Source organism: Marmota marmota, unplaced genomic scaffold (genome assembly GCF_001458135.2).
Source record: "Marmota marmota marmota unplaced genomic scaffold, marMar, whole genome shotgun sequence".
NCBI classification, from domain to species: Eukaryota; Metazoa; Chordata; class Mammalia; order Rodentia; family Sciuridae; genus Marmota; species Marmota marmota.
The window spans coordinates 8892694-8902074 of NW_025999862.1; positions in this window are offsets into that span (position 1 = coordinate 8892694).

A 9381-nucleotide genomic window follows, 5' to 3' on the forward strand; every position below is an offset into this window, starting at 1 on the left:
TTCCTTCCTTCCTTCCTTCCTTCCTTCCTTCCTTCCTTCCTTCCTTCCTTCCCTCCTTCCTGCCTTCCTTTTCATGTGTTGCTAGGGATTGAATCCAGGGTGATTCTACTACTGAGCTATATTCCCAGTCCTTTTTATTTTTTATTTTGAGGCAAAATTTCACAAAGTTGTCTAGGCTGACTTTGAACTTGTGATTCTTCTGTCTTGGTCTTCTGAGTTGCTGGGATTACAGATGTATACCACTTCTATTTCTGAAGACATGCTAGACTAGGATTAAAATTAAAATTAAAATAAATCACAAAGTAGCATTTCTCTGGTTCTGCCTCTGCCTCTACAAACTCTGAAAATTCTAAATTCTCAGGTTCTTCTTACATGGCTTTGGAAGCATGGAATAATTTAACATGTTCTTCTTGGGTAATATGAAGCATCTAACATGTCCCACTTTTCCAGGTGTGGTTTGTCCTACTTTTGTATAGACAATGCATAACATTTGACAGTTATAGTTTTGTTAAAAATTCCATGAAAACCAAATAAAAAGGATCAAATAAAGCAAGCCATGGTGTTGTTGAAATCCCTAGGGCCATTGCTTTAGTCTCAATGGTTATGTTCCCTCTCCAAATCCAAATGTTGAATTCTTAATGCTCAAGGTGATGGTATTAGGAGGTGGGGGCCTTTGGAAGGTGATTAGGTCATGAAGATGGAGCCCTTTTGAATGTGATTAGTGTCCTTATAAAAGAAGCCCTAGAGATACTCCTTCCTTCTTCCATCATGTGAGGACTTAGTGAGAAAGAGCCCTCTATGAAACAGAAAATAGGTCCTTGATAGACAACAAATCTGCCATCCCCTTGATCTTGGACTTTCCAGCCTTTGTAATTGTGAGAAATAAATTTCTGTTGTTCATAAATGTTATAGTCTGGATCTGGAATGTCCCCCCACCAAAAGCTCATGTGTTGAAAGCATGGTACCCAAGGTACAGAGGTGGGGATTTTAGGCAACAATTGGATTATGTCAATATATTAATCCTTTTGATGGAAGTAGTTCCCTGGGGCTGGAAGGAAGTAGTTCCCTGGGGGTGTTATCTTAAGGACTATATCTGTCCTTCCTGACACACATTTTTTCTGTTTCCTGGCTGTCATGATCTGAGTAGCTTTTTCTGCCACACCCTTCCACTATCATGTCTGGCCTCCTCTCAGGCTCAGAGCAATGGGGATAACAGACCATGGACTGAACCTCTGAAACTGTGAGCCAAAATAAAATTTTCCTCCTCCAAGTTATTCTATTCAGGTACTTTGCTCACAGCAATGAAAATCTTGACTAAAACAATAAATTACCATTCTATGGCATTTTGTTCACATGGGACTATAATATGGTCTGTCTTTGCTGATGGCAAAGTGAGGAACTAGTCTCCTGATTTCCCTGGCATCTGATAATGAGGCTCTGGGGTCTCTCCAGGGTATCAGTGCCTGATGGCCTCATCCCTGAAAACAGCACTGCCAACACAATGCTTTCTGAAAGGATGATGGCCTCTGCCATACTTCCATCAAGACTGAGGGCTCTGGTTCATGGCATTAATCTTTGCCATGATCATTCTGAAAAAGCACCTGTCCTAGTGTGGCTTTATTTTGTGTTCTTAAAGCTTCATGGCCGTATCTGTGTTTCCTTTCAGTGAACCAGATTCAGTAGAGGACATGAGGAATATGAGTGATCCTGAGGCCTGGGAGGGTAAAGTGAGCAATAGGCACATGATTTATTCAGAAACAAGCTTCCTCTTACCTTGGCTTGATACCCTGCCACGGATCTTACCTCAACTTACCATGTTATTTCCCTGTTGTCTCCTTGGTCCTTTGTGTCTACATCATGTTCTCAGACATGTTCAGGTGTGCTTGAGATGTGACAGTTTCAGGGTAAGTACAATGGAATTAGCATAACTGTGTGCACTAACTCCAATGCATGTAGACACAAATGTGAACTAAGAGTGCAGCATTTTGTGAATCTTTTCAACACACTGATCAGAACAAGGTCTTGGCCTCACCTACACAGAAAAGGACAGACCTATTTTTTTTTTTCAGGGTAAAAATTCTAGAGCCTGTTTGGTTCATTTATTTTGTAGAATAATTTAAAAATTTGTGGTTCCAGTCTAGATCTTTCTCCCTTGCCTCTGATTCCTATCTTCTCTTCAAAATGACCCTCCTTTAATTTATGTTTCTATTAATGAATCATCCATCCAGTTCCTGAACTGGAATCATCCTTATGTCTTCCCACCCTGAACATCCATCAACTCAAATATAACATTAAACACTAAACCTCTAATAGTTTTAATGTTAATGGAGATAGATAAAAGGGATGGGTATAATGAGACCTGTTGTTTTTCTTTAGAAAAATTGTATTAGAAAATGTTAATAGAAATACTTTTCTAATATTCCTCATCCCAACAAGAAGAGAAGTTTTCTGTTACATATTTCATTTGTCATTTTTCAGTATGTCCAATAGCCAAATTAAAGGAAGTTTTAATTTAGCCACTATTAGAACACATTTTTCTAGCCTATGTTTGGAGGGCACATTTTGTGAATTTGCTACAAGTGCATATGTAGTCTTCTTTAGTGCAGAGTAAGAAAATCAGTATGTGTAATTGTTTTAAAGATTGTGGCTATTCACTGCATTGTACTCTCATATGTTGATAAGCTTTCCATAACTATAACAAAATACCTGGCACAATAAATTTAAAAATAATAAAGTAAAGGTGAGCTGGATATGGTGGCACATACCTGCAGTCTCAGCTACTGGGGAGGCTGAGGGAGGAGGATCACAAATTTGAATTTGTGATCGATTTAGTAAAACCCTGTCTAAAAAAAAAGATTGAGGATTGAAAGGCATATTTCAATGGTAGAGCATGAGCAAGGCCCTGTTTTCAACCCTTAGTATCACAAAAAAAAAAAAAAAAAAACAGAAAATAAAGAGTAAAGGTTTATTTTGGTTCAGAGTTTTGGAGTTTTTAGTCCCAGGCCGATTGGTCCTTTTGCTGTTGGACCTGTGGTGAGATAGTACATCATGGCCAGAGCATGTGGTGGAAGGAAGCCATTCATACTGATGAGCAGGAGCAACGAAAAAGGAAGAATCTATGGTCCCACAGTTCTCTTCAGGGAAATTCCTCCAGTGACCTTAAACCTCCTACTTGGCCTCACCTCTCAAAGTCTCCACCACCTCCCAACAGTGCCACTGGATGGAAATTAAGCCTTTACCATATGGGCCTTTGGGGGATATTCCAGATTTAAACTATAATAACTGAGGATATTTTATAGAATTTAAAAGAAAAAAACAGTACCCCCTTATAAAAGCCCCTTAAGAAACCAGGTGAAGAAGGTAAACCTAGACTGTTGTCTAGGCCATTAGAGTTAAGTCTCTAAGACATAATTTATGCTTAGGAAGTAGGCAGTAGAGGGAAGACCTTCTGATAGATAGATGCCACATTTTTGTGGCTAAACCCCATCTTGTCTCTAAGTTTGGTTTAATGTGGAGTTAAGTGGTGGGTGAACCCATTAAGGAAGGATTTCTTCCACATCAGTTTGACAAATAAACATCTAATTCAACTAGTTAAATACCAACTTTCTAATTCTTCTGAAAAACTGATGGTCTCTTTAGGGGTAGTTTTATATGAGCACAACTAACCCCATGAGGTTTCAGATATACTGGGATGTACAAGGTTTCAATAAGGTAAAAAGTGTCTTATGCATCTCAGAATGTTTAGAATCTTTACTTCTAGCTCTCATATTAGAATGGATTTTTAAGTCTTGAAACTTTAATAATCTATTATAAATCATGTGATGGTTGAATAAAGAAATATTAGTTTCCAAAAGTAAATTATCTTGAGAATTCAGCAAGTGGTCCTTTTACGGCAACAGTATTATTAGTTTGTAGTGAAGTTTTGTTTAATCTTTTGGTACTGGGGATTGATCCCAGGGGTGCTTCATCACTAAGTCACATACTTTTTATTTATTTAGATTTTGAGACAGGATCTTTCTAAGTTGCTGAGGCTGGCCTTGAATTTGAGATCATCATGCCTCAGCCTCTGGAGTTGTTGGGATCGCAGGCATGCATCCTTGTGTCCAGATTTTGGTTTAATCTTAAACTATGATTTGCATATGGTTAATCTCCATTGTGAGGTACTAATAGGGTGGAAATTTAATGTGACTACAGTGTTTAGAGGTGAGGCCTTTGGGAGGGGATTACATAAAGGATGAGATAAAGTCATTAGGGTAGAGACCCCATGATTTAGTACTGGTGTTTCTAAGAAAAGGGAGAGAGACTGGAAGAGATATACATGTACAGTCCCTGTTTCTCACCATATCTTGCCCTCACCACCTCAGGACTCTGCCAGTAAGACTGTGAAGTAATAACACTGTCACCACATGCAGCCCCTTGACTGTGGACCAGAACTGTGAGCCCAAATAAACCTCTTTTCTTTACAAGTTATCCAGTCTATGGTATTGCGTTATAAGCAACAGAAAATGGACTGAGACAATCTACAATGAGACAATAGCATGGGACTTGGCTAAATTGGCATGGAATGTAAAACCAGAGGAGCCTCAGGGATTGCCTAAGCTATCTAATAGTTATATGAGTTAAACATTCTGAATCAGCCGCCTCCTTATCTGTAAAATGAAATAAATAATACCTCTCTGAATTGTGGATGTTAGGCTTAATATAATGCTCATAAAATGCTTATGATAGATTCCTGTGTTTCTTATGTACAAAGATGTTTATGAGAAGAACAGTTGTGAATGGAGTTGTTTGTGGAGCATTGGTCCTGGTGATAGCACTTAGATGTTGTATTCTAAATGCTTACATGCTGTTTTCTTCCATTAGTCTGTGAACTATTTAAGGGTAGGCAGGGCCTTTTTGGTCTCTGATATTTAATAGGTGCATGTTTTTGATGCATGTTAATAAATAAAGGAATGAACTCAAATAATTTCAGTGGTACTTAAAATATTTTTTGGAAAATAATTTGAGAAAACATGGATGCCAGATTTTTCCCCCTTTCTTCTCTTCTTTGACTTTTTAGAAATTCTTTACTTTTTAGTAAAGAATATATTATCTGCAGACAATTTTGATAAAGCAGCTAATGAGAAATATCCTATTAAATGTCAAATGCACTATAAATTAACATGAATCTAAAATTTGTATAAGAGAATTCTTATGTTTTTTTTTCTTGAAAATATTTTAGCAATTTGCCTTAACAATATTTGGGATTTAGTCAACTGATTGTACTAGTGTTTTTCTCCTTAGAGGTGAACATTTTTGTTGAATAAAATTCGCTAATTTCATATCAAATTTATAATATGAGATTGTTGAGTATGATTTTTAAAGAATTTAAAGCCTAAATTGGAACCTTATGGACATTTAACCTAGAAACATATGCCAATGTAATTTGTATGTAGAAAATCTCTTTTCATATTATTAGCAAAAATCACTATTGTGTTCCAATCTTTGTTCTCTGGGGATAAATCATAGTAAATCACTTCCTGCCATTTAGATACCTCAGAGTCCCAACTGCCTAAAGCTTAATGCCATATTCATCAGAAATCCCTGCCCCCCCCCCAAAAAAGGGTTATGATGACAGAAAAAAATGTTTCCCATTTCTCCTTAAAGGGTGGAGGGGAGGGCAGGAAGGAAAGGAGAGAATCTGGTTTCTCTATGTCTGGAAGAAGACAGTTCAGATTAATTTCTAGTGCCTTAAATAAGAAACAGGAAGAATGGCCTCCATGGAGAGAGTCACTTTTCCCAGCCATGAACATTTAGTACTCATCCCCCCGGCTCCAGGTCCAAAGAGAACTTTAGACAGAGCTGAAAAGAAAATCAGACCAAGCCTATTTTTAAAAATGGAAATTGAAAATAGAACCCATTATGCTCACTTTGTTCTTCTTTCAGACTCATCTGCACTCTTTTATCTTGAGTTTATCAACCCTGAAACATTCCAGAAGGTTTAGTGAGCATGTGAGCCTGTGCTATTTTTTCCTCAGATAGAACATATTTTACCTATTAGGTTTAAAAAGAGAATTAAATGTAGGTCTTCCCTATCTTGTGTTACTCACCTATAACTTAGGGATCATAAATATGTTTCCATTTCCCTGGGAACATGCTGCATTTTAAAGATGTGTTGACCAGATGTGAGAGGGTTTTTTTTTTTTTTTTTAATTTCTTCAAGGTAAGGATCTCTTAATGGAATACAGGATGTTTCATAAAATGCCAGCCCAGTGAAGTATGTCTTTTGTTTAATTAGGCAAGATGTATCTGAAATTTCCTTTCTTTTCCAGTGCAATCCTGAATTTCTAGTGTGAAAGATGTTATAGGGAAGAGGCCCATAATTTGGAGGAGGTATGAAGATAATGTCTGATTGATTTAGATCCATTATTTTTTGTTCTTGAACCCACAGCTGTCCCGTTCTTTTTGCTACCTGCAGGTTCTAATTCTTGGGAGGCAGCCCACAAAAGGAGGAAGGGCTGCCTTCCAGGTTATAAAGTGGTTACTGTCCAGCAGCCATCAGTGTGTTGAGAGAACCAGCAATGTGTGTGGGTCAAAGTCTGTGGGAATCTTCTTTGAATGAAACTCACGTGCTTGATCCAGGATGTAAATTAGATGATGCTGGCTTTTTTTTTCCTTTCCCTATGAAGAACTGGTCCTTGTTATATATCACTTTTTAAAAATCCATTTTTGAAAAGGGGATAAACTTTAAATTAAAGGGCAAGCAGGTGGCCTGGAAAGCCATGTAGTTTTATGCATTAATTCCCTAATGAAGGGAAAATTGATAGCCCCTGACAGTTCTGAGAACAATAGGACTCTTTACATTCCTTTTGCTTCTTCCCCCCCTTGTCTTCAGAATTTGCCTCCAAGAACTTACATAAAGCGATCTCTGTGGTTCTTGGGTTTGGATCTTTTCCTTATAATACATCAGTGGGCACAGGGAAAAGAGATTGCTTAGAATCTGGACTTTCTGTACAAGATGTCTCAAAATCCCTGAGCTATGTCATGAGTTAAGTTCACCATAATGAAAAAACGATAATAACAAAAAATGATTTAGGATTGAAAGGCTTGGGTCCTAAGTATTGGCCATGTACTCACTGAACGGTTTTGTACCAAGAATTTAATCCTTATGAATCTCATTCTTATCATTATTAAAACAGAAATAATAATGATAGCCATCTGCCAGGTAATTGTGAGGATCAAATGAGATACTATTACATGGAACCATGTGGTGCTGCCAATATTCAACTGTCTTTGATCTTCATAAACAATTGTTTTATGAGGACGAACTCAAACTATCTTTTGCAAAGTGCAAAAAAAAGTGGAACTTCCCTAACAACTACAGAAAAAATATATGGGAAGGAGTGTGTAGAATTTAGATGATCTTCACAAATTGTACAAAGGAAAAGTAACTTGATGTTAGTAGTTGTTAGGAATAGATTGATCCATATAATATTTATTTTAAGCAAATAGAAAAATAAACCTGTGTTTTTTGTTTGTTTGTTTGTTTGTTTTTTGGTAATTGAAGTTCAAGTTGCAATAAGGCTCAGGAAAAGACCTGGCTGACAATGGTGTATTTCACACATCTTATCTAGTTGAAATATATTAATATATAAATATGTTTCTGCTTCTCATCTCAAACAGATGTTCTTCAGTCAGGGTTAATAATATAGGCTTATGTTCCTTAATAAAGATTGTGACAGTCAAAAGTAGAAGACTTATAAACAACACTGATTTTTTTCATAGTAACAGAAAAGGATCAATACTTTCTAAAGATGTAGAAATGTGGTTTTGTCCAGCTGACGTAAAAACAGCATACTACAGGGACACAGCCACATCAATATTTATAGCAGCACAATTCACAATAGCTAAACTGTGGAACCAACCTAGATGCCCTTCAATAGATGAATGGATAAAAAAAATGTGGCATATATACACAATGGAATATTACTCAGCAATAAAAGAGAATAAAATCATGGCATTTGTAGGTAAATAGATGGAGTTAGAGAAGATAATGCTAAGTGAAGTTAGCCAATCCCCCCCAAAACAAATGTTGAATGTTTTCTCTGATATAAGGAGGCTGATTCATAGTGGGATAGGGAGGGGGAGCATGGTAGGAACAAATGAACTCTAGATAGGGCAGAGGGATTGGAGGGGAAGGGAGGGGGCATGGGGTAATTAATGATGGTGTAATGTTATGATCATTATTATCCAAAGTACAGGGATGAAGACACGAATCGATATAAATATACTTTGTATACAACCAGAGATATGAAAAATTGTGCTCTAGATATGTAATAAGAATTGTAATGCATTCTACTGTCATAAAAAACTATATAATTATTTATTAACACAATTAGATTAAAATACAGTTAAGATCTATGCTCCAAAAAAAGAGAGAAAGAAATGTGGTTTTGTGTAATAATCAGATAAGGATATTCACATTGAAATTCTCATACATGCGTTTTTGTATTGGGTTTGGCAATGAATAATGCAGGCTGTTAAACAATTCTCACACACACTTTAACTCATAAGGATGTTTCTTTACGGATTTGTTTTTTCTTTTTCACTGGGAAGAGAATTTCCATATGTGTAGAAAAATCATGATGAATATTTGGATATTTCTGGGACTTAAAAACACTGAGAGGTTTCATTATTTGCAGTGTATTTTTTAAAATTATAAACTATGAGAAAATTCAGAAGCCAGGTAAGATTTTTCTTTGGAAAAGACCTGACCTGTGAAAAAATGCTCTGAGTGATCAATTTTAGTTTTGGACAAAACTGCAACTGGCCAACCAAAGCAAGAATAAATTCGTGTTCAAGATGGTGCCCTTCCTCTACGGAGGAAGGTGATCTTTCTGTACAGACTTTTCAGAGGTAGTCAGAAAAGAAGAGAAAATGACTACCCTTTAAGCTTATCTGGAAAGCTCATGAATATGTCTGTCTCAGCATAATTATTGTTTGCACCTGTTTGGATGTTCAAAATGCCTGAGTATGGATGATGTATTATATGGCCACCAAAATTTTAGGAAATATTATTATGAGTAATAAAAGTTGGGAGCTTTAAGACACCATAACTTCCATCTGCATTCCTCAGGAGGGTTACCAGGGCCATAAGAACTTTTACCATTCCCCAGTTTTTGTAATTATTGCTGATATGAATCCTTCTATTCACCAGAATACTGTTCTTAGAACCTGTGAATTTGTCATCAGAGTCAGCAAAGAGGCAGGTGGAAAAGATATTGAAGGGTTTTCAGTATTAGGGGGTAAGGACCTTAAGGAATAAACTTGGTGGTCTTGGAAATGACTTGAAGCCTAGTTATAGAAAGGCCTAGGGGATCTCCCAACAGTGTTTGATTGAAT